Source organism: Zingiber officinale, chromosome 2B, assembly GCF_018446385.1.
Source record: "Zingiber officinale cultivar Zhangliang chromosome 2B, Zo_v1.1, whole genome shotgun sequence".
Classification (NCBI taxonomy): domain Eukaryota; kingdom Viridiplantae; phylum Streptophyta; class Magnoliopsida; order Zingiberales; family Zingiberaceae; genus Zingiber; species Zingiber officinale.
The window spans coordinates 93,789,108-93,807,567 of NC_055989.1; positions in this window are offsets into that span (position 1 = coordinate 93,789,108).

Consider the following 18,460-nt stretch of genomic DNA (forward strand, 5'->3'; position numbering starts at 1 on the left):
ATGGAACATTCTTCAAAGGTGACTATGCCTGCCATCAACTGACATATTATAACAGCATTTTCCCATAACTGCCTCATCAATAGTGTAAGTAAAAAAGGGGTGCACATATGGGTAATGGAAGATTCCTCGGATGGTGATTGTACACCTCTTAGGCTATATGACTTCCCTGACTCGACAACCTTTGACACTTGACATTTTTTGTCATCCTATGATTGCGGAGGTTATGAGAGGTAGTATATAAAGGGGGTCCTCTCCGTTGACGAGGTGTGCAGGCATTATACTTTACATATTGCACGCATCTATTGTTCATCATTCCAATTTTCTCTCGGCTACTCTACTAACTTGAGCGTCAGAGGACCTACGCCAAGGAACCCTTCCCTGGTTTTGGCGCTGGCGTTTTGTCTACTTTCTTTGCTATGTATAGAGGGGAAGAATAAGCTCCCTTTTTCTACCAGTTCATAGTCTTTGCTCATCATCTTTGCCAACTTAAGGTCTTTGCTTAGTCAACCGCATAGCCACCTGGATAGCGCGTCATCCTCCGACTTTCAGATAGGATCATATTTGGTATCATTTGTGGGAATCTTCGCCCGAATCAGAAGCATGGAGATGGAAGAAGTTTGATGACTCACCACGGCTACCTTGACGCAAGAGGAATTAGAAATGTTGATAAACACCTGATCCCAAAAGTTAATACAGCAACAACAACAAGTAGCAACCGGTGACACTTTACCGCACCATCCTGTTGCTTCGACGACATACCCTCATCTTGAACGAGGGGCCCGAGTGGAAGGCCCAACAGGATCCTAGGCAATCCCTCCAACGGCTGGCTTTGTACACCCGCCTATGCCACCGGTTCACTTGCCGCCTATGCCACCCTCACCAATTACACATCACTGGGCGTTATTCTGTACGCCATTCGAGGGCATGGGCCGGGAGGAAAGGTCCCAATTATCATCTTCTGGAGATGCCCCTCCACGGGATGTACACAAAGGGAAATCCCAATGACTATGGAATTGTTAGCAATTCGAGCCGTAAAAATCGCTTTTTGCGTTGCGGAAACCCTGAATTCTAGCCACGGATCCGTGTGAAGATATATTTAAAATTAAATCATGTACATGTTTCTACACTAGATCTACCTTAGATCTACATGAAAAGAGAGTATACCTTTGTAGCGAAGCCCTTCGGTTATCCCACTCGTCCAAAAGTTGTCGGATCTCGTAGAATGTCAAGTGAACACTCCTCTACAAGTATCCACACGGACAAAAGGTGGAGAAGAACCACTTAGAGTATGCTAGCACTCTTGGGTGGCTCGGCAATGGAGGAGAGGGAGAGAACAAGAGAATGAGAGGAAGAAGATGACCTCTTGAATGAGTACACAAAATGTAAACCACACCATTTAAGTGGTCGACCACTTTTAGAGGTTTTTAAACCTCCATGTAATACTAAGAGTCATGACTCTTGGTCTCCCTCATGAGGTGGCACACACTTGATGTAGCCTTGATGATGTGGAACACCATCATTTGTCGGCCCTATGCCAAGTCACAATGAGGTGGCAATTGGTCAAGTCAAACTTGACCCTTCATCTTCCTTCTCAAGTCAAGTCAAACTTGACCCATTTATCTCCCATGGTTGATCAAATCTAACCATTGATTCAAGTCAATTTGATTTAGTGAATCTCTATCCATTAAATTAAATTGATTCAATGAGTTATGATCTAAATTGGACTCATTGGACACATGAATCAAATTGAGTCCAACTCAATTAGTCTAATTTGGATTACTCTGAATCCAATTTGGTTCATCATATGAACCTAATCCTCTTGGTTCATCATATGAACCTATTCTCCATCTAATTGCCCTTTGTGTGTGATCCTATAGGTTCTTGTAATATTGGCAATGCTCCTAAACCCATTTAGAAGCATAAGTAATGAGCGGTATCTAGCAACACATCATTACTACCCAAGTTACAAGAATGTTGAGATCTAATATCACCTTGTGACTACTAATTGTGACTCTCACAATATATGATAATGTCCTTCTATCCTTGATATCTAGATTGATTAAATTGAGGCATAGACCGTGTCATCCTCTAATCAATCTATATCTTGAACTCCAAGTAGACTCACGCTAAACAAATGAGCTCAATATCTCATATTGACTCATTTGGGCATGGCAATGCACTTCGTAGTCTCACTCTATCAAGAATCATGATGTCACTCCCGTCATATAGGAGAGATAGATCCCATTTATATCATTCGCATCCCTCCGCATAATTTGTTACATACCCAGTAATCGCCTTTATAGTCCACCCAGTTACGGGTGACGTTTGACGAAGCCAAAGTATGCAACTCCTTATGTAGGGAACCATGGTGACTTCAGGTCCAATGACTCATAGTCATACTAATAGTCACATGAGAAAGTATATGACACTCATATAATGATCCATGATACTTTCTCATGGCGGGTCATTCAGTATACATTCTCCAATGCATACCCATGTGTCAACTTGATATCTCTATATCCATGACTTGTGAGATCAAGTCATCGAGTTGACCTACATGCTAGTCTCAGCGCATTAACATTGTCCCTGAATGTTAATACTTAACTAGAAATGATTAAGAGTAGTGTTCTCTATATCATCTCACTATCGATTCAACAAATTGATTGATATATATAAGAACCTTCTACTCAAGGATGCTATTACACTTAGTTATTTGGCACCAATACAAGTAATTATAATAACCATAAAGAAATGCCTTTATAAGTATATAGGAATATAATACATCGAGTCCATACAACAATCATCATATGATTGGCTCTAGGGCTCTAACTAACAATCTCCCACTAGCACTAGTGTCAATCAGTGTAGGCTCTAAGGCCTAATGACCTAGTGTGACCATCATGCTTTCTCTGTGCCAAAGCCTTGATCAAGGGATCAGCGACGTTAGCCTCTGTGGGTACTCTGTAAATCTTCATATCTCCTCTATCGATGATCTCTCGAATGAGATGGAAGCGCCGTAGTATGTGTTTGGTCCGCTGGTGTGAGCGAGGTTCCTTAGCCTGTACAATTGCTCCATTGTTGTCACAATAGAGCTCTATAGGATCTGGTATACTAGGAACCACCCCAAGCTCAGTAATGAACTTGCGGATCCAAACTGCCTCCTTTGCTGCTTCTGATGCAGCAATATACTCAGCCTCTGTTGTAGAATCAGCAACTGTGTCCTGCTTCGAACTCTTCCAGCTCACAGCACCACCATTCAAGCAAAACACGAACCCAGACTGCTATCTATAATCATCCTAGTTAGTTTGGAAGTTGGCATCACTGTAACCCTTTACAGCTAGCTCGCCATCGCCTCCAAATATCAAGAAATATTCTTTAGTCCTTCTTAAGTACTTAAGAATATTCTTGACCGCTATCTAGTGACGCTCACCTGGATCTGACTGGTATCTGCTTGTCATGCTCAAAGCATACGAAACATCAGGACGAGTACATAGCATGGCGTACATGATAGATCCTATGGCTAATGCATAAGGGATGTTATCCATGCGGTCTCTCTCCTTTCTAGAAGAGGGACTTTGAGTCTTCGAAAGACTCACGCCATGTGACATCGGCAGAAATCTTTTCTTGGAATTTTGTATGGTAAATCGTAGTAATACCGTGTCAATATATGTACTTTGACTTAGGCCAAGCAATCTCTTAGATCTATCTCTATAGATCTTTATGCCTAGAATACAGGCTGCTTCACCTAAGTCCTTCATTGAGAAACAATTCCCCAGCCAAGTCTTTACAGACTGCAGCAAAGGGATGTCATTTCCAATGAGTAGTATATCATCCACATACAATACAAGGAAGACAACTGTATTCCCAGCAACCTTCTTGTAGACACAGGGTTTATCTTCATTCTTGATGAAACCAAACTGTTTGATCGCATCATCAAATCGAAGATTTCAGCTCTGAAAAGCTTGCTTTAGTCCATATATGGACTTATGCAACTTACATACTCTGTCAGTATGCTGTGGATCTACAAAATCCTCAGGTTGTGTCATGTACACATCCTCAAGCAAGTTTCCATTCAGAAACGCGGTTTTAACATCCATCTGCCAGATCTCATAATCGTGGTATGCTGCAATAGCAAGCATGATCTGAATGGACTTAAACATCGCTACTGGAGAAAATGTTTCATCATAGTCAATACCATGAATTTGCTTGAAACCTTTAGCTACCAAGCGACCCTTATAGGTAATAAGTCCATCCATTTCAGTCTTTCTCTTAAAGACCCACTTACACCCAATGGGTTTGACGCCTTCAGGTGGATCAACCAAAGTCCATACTTGGTTGGTGTACATGGATTCCATCTCGGATCTCATGGCCTCTAGCCATGACTCAGAATCTGGTCTCATCATAGCTTCCTGATAGGAGATAGGCTCATTCTCAATGAGCATAACGTCATCATGGTCAGACAAGAGAAATGAGTATCTCTCAGGCTGACGACGTACCCTATCAGACCTGCGAAAAGGTAGGTCTACTTGAACTGATTGTTGTTCCTCAACTCCTTGTGGAACAATCTCATCATCCACAACACTTTGTGGTTCCAGTTCAACTTCCATCAAGGCTTAAGTGTTATGGTCCATATCTTGAACTTCTTCAAGATTGAACGTACTCCCACTAGTTTTTTAGAAACAAAGTCCCTTTCTAGAAATACCCCAGTCTTAGCCACAAACACTTTGTGTTGACTGAGAATGTAGTGTTGGTTAGTCCTAGGAAAATCATACCGGTTCCACTGTACAAAAATTTTGTACAAGTGTCGAACCTTTCCTTAAATAACCTATTGTGTTCTTTAGAAGTTAAATTAGGAATCGCAAATGGAACTTAACATTATTGATTCCAAATTTAACTTATCTGTTCTTAATGGTTTAGACTTGGATCGCAAGCGGAACTTAACACTATTGATCCAAATCCACCTACGTTATAAATTCAATTAAATATTAATTTCCAAAATTGTCTTCCAGGACTGCATGGCGAGGCACATGTCCTTCTTGGGTATGGGAGCATCCACCACTGCCTAGACAAAGCCTTTTAAGAAAAGCTAATATTTAATTTCCTTATATAACTCTAGGTTTAACCAAAAAGAAAAATAACTAGTATGATGCGGAAGAAAAATACTAGTTACACCTTCTCTTTGTATGCTAATGACCTCGAGATCTTCTGCCGTATTTCTCGTCTCGCCTTGGACTTCGTGTGGGTGATGATCCTCCAAGATGAACACCACCCAAAGCCTTCTTCTCCTTCTTCTAATTTTCGGCCACCACCACCACCCAAAGCCGTCGTATTTCTACCGTATTTGGTGTCGGTGGAGTCTTCCTAATCCTCTTTGGACATTTACTCTTGTAATGCCCATATTCCCTACACTCAAAGCACATTATATGTAATTTACTTGAAATTAAATCGCTTGAGTTACCTAGGGTTGAGGATGGATGTAAGCTCTCTTCTTCATCCCTTCCGGAGGTAGAAGCTTCTTCTTGCACCAATCTTGAAGAAGAACTCTCCTCCTCTTCTTCCATAGATGTTGAGTAGCCCTCAACTTCTAATTCCTTACCTCCATGATGTGACCTACTTGGCTCACTTGACTCCTCTTCATGACTTGAATTGGAGCTCTCCTCATGGAATTTAGCCAAGTTGTTCCACAACTCCTTGGCATTGCTGTATCCACCTATCTTACACAAGATATCACTAGGTAATGAAAATTCAAGGATTTTCGTTACCTCGTCGTTGATTGTGGATTGGTGGATTTGTTCTTTCGTCCACTTCTTTTTCTTGAGAAGTTCTCCCTTTCTATCCACCGGAGGAATAAAACCTACTTGTACACAATTCCAATTTGCTAGGTTAGTCATAAGAAAATATTTCATTCTTACCTTCCAATACGCGAAGTCGCAGCACTCGTAGAAGGGTGGAATCGTGATGTCTTCTCCGAGTCGATCCATTCTCTAGCTTGTGCTCCCCAGGTGTTAATCCGACGAAGAGCAACCTTGCTCTGATACCACTTGTTAGGACCTTCGGATGCGGCTAGAGAGGGGGGGTGTGAATAGCCGACCCCAAATTCGCGTTTCTTTCTACAAATCAAGTTAGCGCAGCAGAAAAATAACAACAGAAATGAGAACGAGAAGATCAAACCTTAGACGCAGCGATGTAACGAGGTTCGGAGTTGATACTCCTACTCCTCGGCGTGTCCGTAAGGTGGACGAAGCCTATCAATCCGTCGGTGGATGAAACCCCGGATAACCGGCTAATATAAACTCCTTATGGATGGAGAAACCTCACCACAAAGTCTTTGCAACAGCAAAATAGAGGAGTACAACAATAGAGGAAACAAACAAGAACAATAGAAATTGTAAACACACATGCTTGCCTTCTCGTCGGAGTCTGTTGATGAAGCAGCAGCTTCACGGCTCCAGCAGCTAGAAAACTAGCACGAAGCTCACGCGAAGCTTCAGCAAACCGAGAGCTCAGCAAAGCTCAAGAGGAAGAAGAAGAATTAGCAGTAGCAGCTCTTTTTGGCGTTATCTTCGTTCTTCACTGTAGAGGCCTTATATCCTCTGATATCTCCCTGCAACCTGCGAAGAAGAACAGACGAAAACAGACAAAGCAGAGATAGCCATTGTGTCGTAACGGCTAGGGTCTGGACCGATCAGGCACAATCCTGATCGGTCCAGGAGTGTTCTGATCGGTCTTGGGACCGATCAGGCCTTAGGCTGATCGGTCCCCAGACCGATCAGCCAACTCTCACAGAGAGTTGGCCTCGTCTCTGATCGGTCTGTGGACCGATCAGGACTCAGGTGGATCTGTCCACAGACCGATCCACCCTCTTTCTTCTCCCGATCTTCTTCGCTTCTGATCATTTCCTGATCGGTCTGGTGACCGATCAGATTGCTTACAATGAGCCACTGTTTGGTTACTGATCTGTCACCAGTGTTAGAATGTATACTAAAAGCCTAGCTTTTGGTATAAACATTTATCTAGAAATAAGAATCACATTGATCAAATGTCTACATTTATGATAAATGTAGTTGTTCAATTAATTTATATTGTAGATAACATGGTGTGTGGTGTCACACACAGAAGATCATGTTATCAGTATCTTATAAATTATAAAAAGTAGCTCACGACCAAGATGGAAAGGAACAAACCATTGGAAGGTCATAGTGTAATTAGGTATTAGTTTATCTTAACTATATAATTACACTAGTACACTTAGAGTGTATTGAGTAGGACTATTAGAAGTCGTTTCTTTTATACTGACTTTATAAAGGAACAAAGACCTCAGTTATTATGGAAGTGTGTGCTCTTAATCCTAATATAATAACAAGCACATATATTTGATATTTATTTCTTTAATTTATCAATGGGTGAGATTTAGTTCGATGAATCAATAAGCCCGATAAGTTGGGAAATGATATCACTTATAGTGTGTGTTGTTGATTATAGAAGGAAACTGTGTCCTAGTAATCTAGGTTGAGAATGTCCCCAAGAGGAGCTCATAAGGATTGTCATGTTAAACCCTGCAGGTGGACTTAGTCCGACATGACGATGAAGTTGAGTGGTACTACTCTTGAAGCTAGATATTAATTAAGTGAGTTGTCAGTAACTTACTTAATTAGTGGACATTTGTTATCTTAAATACAGGGAGACTAACACACTCATAATAAGAAGAAGCCCAAAATATAATTTGGGATTGGTGCGGTAGTTCAATAATAGTTCTTTATGTTGGTGCAACATCCCTCAGGTCAAGGTTGACCTGGTTGACCAAGCTGAGTCTTGGTTTGAGTTTAGATGTTTGACAATAAGATATTGATTGAAGAAGAGTCAAGTAGGTCAAGGGAGTGACCGGATACTTGACTGGGAAGTCCTAGTGAGTGAAGCTAGGCAGATGGAAAGTCCTAGTGAGTGAAGCTAGGCAGATGGGAAGTCCTAGTGAGTGAAGCTAGGCAGATGGAAAGTCCTAGTGAGTGAAGCTAGGCAGATGGAAAACCCTAGTGAGTGAAACTAGGTGAAAGTCCTGGTGAGTGAAGCCAGGCAAGGGAAAATTCAGATGGATCAAGGATGATCGGACATCTGGTGTTGGGAAGTCCAAGTAGGTCAAAGGATTGACTGGATACTTGGCATGAGGAAATCCAGATGGGTCAAGGTTGACCAGACATCTGGTGGAAGTCCAAGTAGGTCAAGGGAGTGACCGGATACTTGGCACGACTAGAAAAGTCCAAGTGGGTCAAAGGGATTGACCAGACACTTGGTGGGAAGTCCTAGCAGGTCAAAGGAGTGACCAGATGCTAGGCATGATGTACCAACGGGTCAAGGTTGACCGGGTGTTGGTTTGGTAGGCTTGGGACTTGGTTTTGGGCAAAAACCAAGTACTGGATCGATCAGTGGATCGATCCAAGCCTTTCCTAGCGAACAGAGAGCATCTGGATCGATCCGTGGATCGATCCAGATTTTCCAATCGATCAGTGGATCGATTGGGACGCGGCTGCTTCGCGCGATAAGCGCTGGATCGATCCATGGATCGATCCAGGCGTTTTTCCCAGAGCACAGAGGCGCTCTGGATCGATCCGTGAATCGATCCAAAGCCTCCCCGATCGATTGGGAACATTCGAATCGATCGGGATCCGACCGTTGGCGTCGATAAAGGCCGCAGGCGCACGATTCCTTCGGTAGCTCTTCTCCGATTCACTCTAGATCTCTCGCCAACTCCTCCACAGTGCTCTCAAAGATCAGATCACCAGTTCTTGATGGATCTTGGAAGCTTTCCAAGTCAAGAGGCGGATCAAAGGCAAGAAGAGAAGCTAGGGTTAGGGTTTTCTATACTCATTGTAAGCTTTGCGCTTGTATTTCGTTTCCCTTTCCTTTCTTCTTGTACTGAGAGTCTTGTAGGGCTTCTCCGCCCTCGGTAGTTACCGAAAAGGAGTGTTTTCATAGTGGAGGGTGCGTGCGTGGTGTGGATCCTTGGATTAGTCATCTCCGTTGGAGGTGGATACCAAGTAAACTCCTAGTGTTAGCGTGTTTGTGTTTGTTTATGTATTTTCCGCTGCGCATTCTTGAAGAAACAAGCAACACCGAGCAACGAGCACGCGACGAGCTATTCACCCCCCCCCCCTCTAGCTACTTTTGGTCCTAACAAGTGGTATCAGAGCAAGGCCGCTCTTCACCGGAATCATCGCCGGAAGGGTCAAGCATATCAAGAAAAGCTAGAGGGTGAAGAAGTTGGAGCAAATTCTTCAAGTTCAAGACTTTATCAAGCTCAACTTCAAGATGCAATTCCAAGATGGGCTTGGATTTGACACAAGGGTGGCTCCACCATACACTTCTACGAGTTTCGATTCTTGGAAATCAAGAATCGAAAATTTTCTTATGATGGAGATAGAGCAATGGTTTGCTCTAATGGAAGGCTTCAAGGCTCCAAGAAATTCAAAGGGCAAAGTTCTAAAGAAAAGCAAATGGAGCCCGGAGCAAGTCCAAAGGTGCGAGGCAAATGACAAAGTGACCAAGCTTTTGGTCAATTTATTGCCAAGCACCATCCTTTGCAAAATTGGAGAGTTTGAAGATGCAAAGGAGCTATGGAGCAAATTGGCCAAGCTTCATGAAGAGATCCCCTCCACTGTACAAGATCATGAAGAATCCAGAGAGGGTGACTCTTTGGAGCAAGACCAAGAGGAGGACTCCGAGGTTGAGAGATGCTCAACCTCCGAAGAAGAGGAAATCCAAGAAGCTTCATCCTCAAGGGAATGCAACGAAGGGAACAAGGAGGGAGCATACTCCTTGTTTCATGTTCAAGATGATGAAGCCTCCACCTCTAGGATTGAGGGGGAGCAATCCTTGGTGACGTCGGATCAAGAAGAAGGAGAAGCTTCTACATCCGGGTCAAGTGAAGAAGAAGAAGATGGTGCCACCTCCGAAATTCAAGAAATAGCAAATGGAGGAGCAAGTGCCATCCCTACACAAGAAGGTATAAATGTTTCAATTAAAAATAAAAATCATATAATATGTTTTGAGTGTAAGGAAAGTGGGCACTACAAGAGCAAGTGTCCCAACTTGGCCAAGAAGAAGGGTCAAGTGACGCAAAAGGGCAAGGAGAAGCCCGAGGAGACCATTCCCGGAACAAAGAAGAGCAAGGAGCATATCATATGCTTCTCTTGCAATCAAAAGGGGCATTACCGGAGTCAATGCCTCAAGGGGAAGAAGATGGTCAAGGCTCAAGGAGGCATTAGTCAAGGGGGAGCCTCCAAGGTAAAGAAGAAGGTAACATTTATTGAGTCTACTCCTTTACATTATGGTAAAAAGCATGATAGTTCTAATTTTTATCATTTTAATGCGATTTACCATAAGAATAGGAAGCATGAGGGCTTTAAGGAAAAGCATGTGGCCCTACATGCCAAAACTACTACACCTAAGGCTAGGAATGTAGGTAAAAGTCTAGGCAAGAACTCTAAGGATTGTAGCTACAAGCCTAGAAACAAAAATGCTCATGGACTTAATGGAAAACCAAAAACTAAGGACTTAGTGATGGAAAATCAAGTCTTGAGGTCAAGACTTGATAAAATGGAAAAGACCCTAAAAAGGATGGAAAATATCCTATTAGGGCAAAATGAGCATAACCTAGGTTTAGGGGTACAAAAGCCATCAAATGGCCATAGAGGTTTGGGATACAAACCAAAGGCTAAGAAGGATGTGCCCTCTTACCATAGAGTTCCATATAGTTATGGAACAAACCCTAGGTCTAGTGGTCAAGCCAAAAATACTAGGGAAGTCATCCCTAAGAGTATTTTTGCAATAAATGTGACTAAGGCTTCTAAGAAGTCTAAGAAAGTCACAAACAAGGTCACAAGGAGGCTATCCTAGAGTTGACCTAGAAAGTGTGACCAAGGCCTCCAAGAAGCCAAACAAGGTCACTAGGAAGGTATCTAGGGAAGTTATCCCTAGTGAATACCTAGAGCATCCAAGGAGCACCAATAGGTGTTGGGTTCCTAGGAGCATCTTCTCTACCCCATAGATGGGTTAGAGAGTGTCAACTCCGATTAGAAGGGTAGTTAACCCAACTTTGAGGAAATTGACACTCAAGGAGCATTTTCAAGGTTTTTGTTAACCTTTGAAAATGAAATGGAATTATTATTTACTCCTTGAAAGAGTAAAATGTGCCTAATGGTGGAAAATTAATTTTATCTTAAAAAGGCATAAATTGGGAAAACCTAGAGAAATACCAAGTTGGGATTTTGGTATGTTCTTAGGAAATTTAAGGCAATCCGGGCCTTAATTTAAAAGTGCTACTCTTGTTGAAAAATGACATATGCCAACATTTGAGGATATGCTTACTTTCAATTGGCATACATCAATCAAGGGAATTAGAAATGCCAATTTAGGCTTTGGCATTTTCTTTAAGCACTTTAGGGCAATCTAGGTTTAAGTTGTAAGTTTAGCTAAGGTTTTAAGGATACTTAGATAGTTAATCTAGGTATATTTTATTTATGCTAAATCTTGCCATGATTGTTTGCCCATCATATATGTCATGACATCATGTCTATTTTTGCATTCATGCTCTATTATGCAAAATCCAAAAATACCATGTCATGACATTCTTACATCATGTAGTTATAGGAATCTTTCTTTTGAAAGTTATTTTATTTTGATGTATGCCATAACATTATCATGCATTAGGTTATTTCCTTGTAATTAAGGACAAATGGCATTTAACAACAATTATTGACAAGTGACATCCTAGGTGGATGTCTAATATCTCTAGAATGCCTAGATAGATATGCATGATTCCTAGATTAGGGCAAAACCAAAATCTCACATCTCACAAAGACTATAAGGTGACTTGTACGTGTTTTAGTGTACATTAGATACAAGTGAGATGTTAGGAAGATGAACAAAACTCAAGATGTTGATTTAGTGCATTCTTTTGAGTTTTAAGTTCATCAAAACACATAGTTATGTGTTTTCCCATCATTGGGAAAGCTAATGTACAAGTCATGTGCATTATGCCCAAGGAACATGATGGGATATTGGTTTTGAAAATGTTTTTAAAATGTTTTTGGAAAACCTTGGTGAAGACTATCTTTTGATAGTAATCACCATTGAATAGTTAGACACAAACTTGAAGAAAACGCTAAAGTTTTTGCAAGTTTTCAAGTTTATGTCAATCTTTGAAAATATGAAGTATCTTAAAAAAAAAAAACTATTTTCCATGATTAAGTATGCCCTAAATAATGTCTACACGAAATTTCATGATTTTTCGATTTTTGTAGAATTTTCTAGGGGTTTCTGAAGTTGGCTGAATTTAAAATTCAGCAACTATCAGAGGCTCCGATCGATCCATGGATCGATTGGAGTGCCTGAATCGATCCGTGGATCGATTCAGAAGGCAACTCTTGCGAGCAGAAGCTCGCTGGATCGATCAGCCGATCGATCCACACATCCTGAATCGATCAGTGGATCGATTCAAATAGGTTGAATCGATTGGAACCCAACTCCAATCGATCCAGGACGCTGATTTTGGCTGGGAATGTCTGATTTCAGCACTCTAAACCTATTTTAGTCTAGGTAACCATTCCAAACCCTTAAAATATATTTATATACATAAAAAGGGTGTTTTCGTGTTGAAAACAAGGATGGAATGGTTAAGGAAGACTTCATTGAAGTTAAGGTTGAGGTTTGTTTCAAATTTTGAACATTTGAACCTCAAAACTTCTAAATCTGGGTTTCCTAAAGGTTTAGGGATTCCAAGTCATTGTTGGTGCAATGACAGAAGTTACCACCATGTCTTTAGGGGGAGGGACTCTTTAAAGACATGAAAAATTATTTTTCATGAACCTTGGAAGGTGGTTAACCTTCTTTAAAGAAAATGCTCATGGACGAGCTTTTGAACTTGAAATGGGGAGTGGATATCCTCATTATTTCAAGTGGAAACTCAAGTGGTTAGAAAATGCTCAAGGTTGGGTATTTGTCTACATTGAGGGAGAAGTTAAGGATAAATGAAGGGTATGGGACCTTCATTGTCGTGTTGATCACAACGAGTGATGTTGTGAACAACGATGAGCAACTCTTCAGGGGGAGAGTTGTCAACAAATGGATTTGTTGATGTATACCCAAAATTGGGGCATGGGTTGATGTGTGCCCAAAGATGGGTTGATGTGTTTTATCAGGGGGTTTGATGTGTGCCAATAGGGGGAGAATGAAAGGACTTGTGAATGGGAGTAAGTTAGGCTTTCATTACCTAGAGGGAGTTTGCCCTCTTAGGGGGAGAATGAAGAGTCTAACTTATGTGTTCATTACCTAGTGGCATGAAGAATGAGGCTATGGGATTAGATTAACTTACATGTGGTATTGTAAGTGTTATTGTGGTATTGTCAAACATCAAAAAGGGGGAGATTGTTGGTGCAACATCCCTCAGGTCAAGGTTGACCTGGTTGACCAAGCTGAGTCTTGGTTTGAGTTTAGATGTTTGACAATAAGATATTGATTGAAGAAGAGTCAAGTAGGTCAAGGGAGTGACCGGATACTTGACTGGGAAGTCCTAGTGAGTGAAGCTAGGCAGATGGAAAGTCCTAGTGAGTGAAGCTAGGCAGATGGAAAGTCCTAGTGAGTGAAGCTAGGCAGATGGAAAACCCTAGTGAGTGAAACTAGGTGAAAGTCCTGGTGAGTGAAGCCAGGCAAGGGAAAATTCAGATGGATCAAGGATGATCGGACATCTGGTGTTGGGAAGTCCAAGTAGGTCAAAGGATTGACTGGATACTTGGCATGAGGAAATCCAGATGGGTCAAGGTTGACCAGACATCTGGTGGAAGTCCAAGTAGGTCAAGGGAGTGACCGGATACTTGGCACGACTAGAAAAGTCCAAGTGGGTCAAAGGGATTGACCAGACACTTGGTGGGAAGTCCTAGCAGGTCAAAGGAGTGACCAGATGCTAGGCATGATGTACCAACGGGTCAAGGTTGACCGGGTGTTGGTTTGGTAGGCTTGGGACTTGGTTTTGGGCAAAATCCAAGTACTGGATCGATCAGTGGATCGATCCAAGCCTTTCCTAGCGAACAGAGAGTCTCTGGATCGATCCGTGGATCGATCCAGATGTCCCAATCGATCAGTGGATCGATTGGGACGCGGCTGCTTCGCGCGATAAGCGCTGGATCGATCCGTGGATCGATCCAGGCGTTTTTCCAGAGCACAGAGGCGCTCTGGATCGATCCGTGGATCGATCCAAAGCCTCCCCGATCGATTGGGAACATTCGAATCGATCGGGATCCGACCGTTGGCGTCGATAAAGGCCGCAGGCGCACGATTCCTTCGGTAGCTCTTCTCCGATTCACTCTAGATCTCTCGCCAACTCCTCCACAGTGCTCTCAAAGATCAGATCGCCAGTTCTTGAAGGATCTTGGAAGCTTTCCAAGTCAAGAGGCGGATCAAAGGCAAGAAGAGAAGCTAGGGTTAGGGTTTTCTATACTCATTGTAAGCTTTGCGCTTGTATTTCGTTTCCCTTTCCTTTCTTCTTGTACTGAGAGTCTTGTAGGGCTTCTCCGCCCTCGGTAGTTACCGAAAAGGAGTGTTTTCATAGTGGATGGTGCGTGCGTGGTGTGGATCCTTGGATTAGTCATCTCCGTTGGAGGTGGATACCAAGTAAACTCCTAGTGTTAGCGTGTTTGTGTTTGTTTATGTATTTTCCGCTGCGCATTCTTGAAGAAACAAGCAACACCGAGCAACGAGCACGCGACAAGCTATTCACCCCCCCCCCCTCTAGCTACTTTTGGTCCTAACACTTTAGTGGAATGAATTATTATTGATGAAATTAAGTTGTGTGTTCGGGGCGAACACGGGATGCTTAATTTCATCGGGAGACCAAAACCAATTCCTCCTCTCGGTCCCTATCGTAGCCTCTAGTATATAGAGATTTATACCCACCGCATACCCACCTTCTTACCCATCCAATGGGGCCGGCCAAGCTAGCTTGGAACCCAAGCTAGGGTCGGCCAAGACCAAGTGGATGAGTCATGTAGGTGGCCGGCCAAAGCTTGGGTCCCAAGCTTAGGTGGCCGGCCACTAGAATATTAAAAAGGATTTTTATTAAAATTATTTCTTATGTGGATATCATGATTTTAAAAGAGAGTTTAAAAATTAAAAATTTCCTTTTATAACTTTCTACAAAAGATTAAGAGAAGAGATTAATCTCTTTCCTTATTTGCAGTTTAAAAGGATGGTTTTAATTTTTGGTTAAAACTTTCCTTATTTGTAAATCATCTACATGTTTAAAAGAGAGTTTAAAATTTGAAATCTTTCCTTATTTGTTGTTTAAAGGAGGATTTTAAATTTTAAGAAAACTTTTCTTTTTAACCATGTTCATGATTTAAAAGAGAGTTTAAAATTAAATATTCTCTTTTATAAGTTTCTACAAAAGATTAAGAAAAGATTTGATATCTTTCCTTATTTGTAGATTAAAAGAGATTTTAATTTTTAAAGATAACTTTCTTTTTATCCACATGTTAAAAGAAATATTTTAATTTATTAAATTTCCTTTTTATAAACCAATCATGAAGGGATAAAAATTATTGGAGAAATTCTATAAATTTCCGGAAGCAAATAAGGAAGTTTTAATTGGTGTTTAAAATTTTATTTGCTTGGAAGTTTATTGTTGTGGCCGGCCAAATAAAATTGAGAAAGAATTTTATTTTTAATTAAATAAATTTTCCTTTTCAATGGCAAAAGAATTAAGGAAGTTTTTATTAAAATTTTCTTATTTGCCAAGATCAAGGATTATAAAAGAGGGGGTAGAGGAGGCTTCAAGGCTAACGACTCTATTATATTTTTCTCCCTCTTTTCTTCCTTGGGTGTGGCCGGCCCTTTATTTCTCTCCTCTCCTCTTGTTGGCCGAAACATATCTCTTGGTGGAGCTTTTGTTAGTGGCCGGATCAAGGAAGGAGAAGAAGGAGAGAAAGCAAGCCTTGTTTCTAGCATCCCTTGGAGCATGGTGGTGGTGGCCGAACCTCTTCATCCTAGAAGATGTTTTGATGGCCGAAACTTGCAAGGAAGAAGAAGGTGATTGGTGGTTTCTCATCTCGGAAGATCGTTGCCCACACAACGTCCGAGGTTAGAAGAGGAATACGGTAGAAGATCAAGAGGTCTTTCTAGAAGGTATAACTAGTAGTTTTTCCTTTTCCGTATCATACTAGTTATTTATGGAAATAATATCAAATACAAGAGGCTTACGATTCTAGTATTTCGAATATATTTTTCGAAGTTGTGTTCTTTTGTTTTATTTTTCCTTGTGATTTGATTGTTCTTTTCGGTTAACCTAAAGTTATTTTAGGAAATTAAATATTAGATTTCTATAAAAGGTTTTGTCTAGTCGGTGGTGGTTGCTCCCATATCCAAGAAGTCCATGTGTCTCGCCACGTCAGTACTGGGAACCAATTATGGAAATTAATATTTAATGGAATTAATAACTTAAGGTGATTTGGGTCGAACGTGTTAAGTTCCGCAGGAGATCCAAGTCAAAACCTAAAAGAACAAATAGATTAAGTTTTGGATCAAATGTGTTAAGTTCTGCAGGCGATCCAAAATTTAATTTAAAAGAACACATGGTAGCTAGGAAAAGGTTCAGACCTTTGTACAAAATTTTTGTACAGTGGAACCTCTAGGTTTTCCGAGTAGCAACCAACAACCAGACCGATCAGAAAACCCATAGTATCACTGGATCGGTCTGCTGACCGATCCAGGTTTAGAGCTCCCAGCCCTAAACCCTACCTAGTCCAGAGAATGAGCTACCGAGCCCTCTCCGACTTCGTCCGGTCTAGAGAACGAGCTACCGAGCCCTCTCTGACCTAGTCCGGAGAACGAGCTACCGAGCCCTCTCCGACTCCATCCGGTCCAGAGAACGAGCTACCGAGCCTTCTCTGACCTAGTTCGGAGAACGAGCTACCGAGCCCTCTCCGACTCCATCCGGTCCAGAGAACGAGCTACCGAGCCCTCTCTGACCTAGTCCGGAGAACGAGCTACCGAGCCCTCTCCGACTTCCACTTCCGGTCCAGAGAACGAGCTCCCGAGCCCTCTCTGACCTAGTCCGGAGAACGAGCTACCAAGCCCTCTCCGACTTCCCATGCCAAGTTTCCATACTTGGACTTTTCCCGTGCCAAGCTCCCTGCTTGGACTTTTCCGTGCCAAGTCTCCATACTTGGACTTTTCCGTGCCAAGTCTCCATACTTGGACTTTTCCCGTGCCAAGTCTCCATACTTGGACTTTTCTCGTGCCAATCACCCTGCTTGGACTTTTCACCAGATGTCTGGTCAACCTTGACCTATCTGGATTTCCCTTGCCTGGCTTCACTCACCAGGACTTTCCAACTGCCTGGCTTCACTCATCAGGACTTTCCCTTGCCTGGCTTCACTCACCAGGACTTTCCAACAACCTGGCTTCACTCACCAGGACTTTCCCTTGCCTGACTTCACTCACCAGGACTTTCTCTTTGCCTGGCTACACTCACCAGGACTTTCCCTTGCCTGGCTTCACTCACCAGGACTTTCACCTGGCTTCACTTACCAGGATTTCCCGAATCAGGTCGACTCACCTCGGGTCAACCAGGTCAACCTTGACCAAAGATTGCACCCACAATCTCCCAAGTTTGTATTCTGTCAAACATCATAATACAACTTTTCTATTCTCGTCAAACATCAAAATAGAACTTTTCTATTCTCGTTAAACATCATAATAGAACTTTTCTATTCTCGTCAAACATCAAAATACAACTCGAGTCAAGTCAACTCGAGTCAGGTCAACCAGGTCAACCTTGACCTAAGGTTGCACCAACAATCTCCCCCTTTTTGATGTTTGACAAAAACAATAATCAAGTTAGGTTAACCTGATAACCTAACTTAGGTTTTCCAATGTTCTTCCTTGAACATTCTCCCCAAACTCTAATGTTCTTCCTTGAACATTCTTTGGACATTCTCCCATTCTCCCCCTTTTTGACACACATCAAAAAGAGTGAATTAAGGTCAAGAGTTTCTTCCTAATGAAAGTCCCATACCTTTCATTGAAACCCTTAATTTCCCCCTTGATACTAAAGTCAACAGTCAACTTAGTGATAATCTCATATCACTCAAGTTTTTAGAGTAAAAACTCCCCCTAAAAGTCAACTCCCCCTTGACTAATAGGTAAAACTCCCCCTAAAGGTCAACTCCCCCTTACCATTGCACCAACAATGTCTTGGATAGTTTCAAACCTTTGGAAATCCAAAACACAAACTGTGTTTTAACTTTCAACCGAAATTTTAGACAACACAGTCGAAAATCAGCATTTTGCACGCCCGATCTGTCACCAGACCGATCAGGAGCTCCCTGGATCGGTCCAGTGACCGATCCAGCATCCCCTGGACCGATCAGGAAACCTCCTGATCGGTCACACATCTGATTTCTGAATTTCTTCC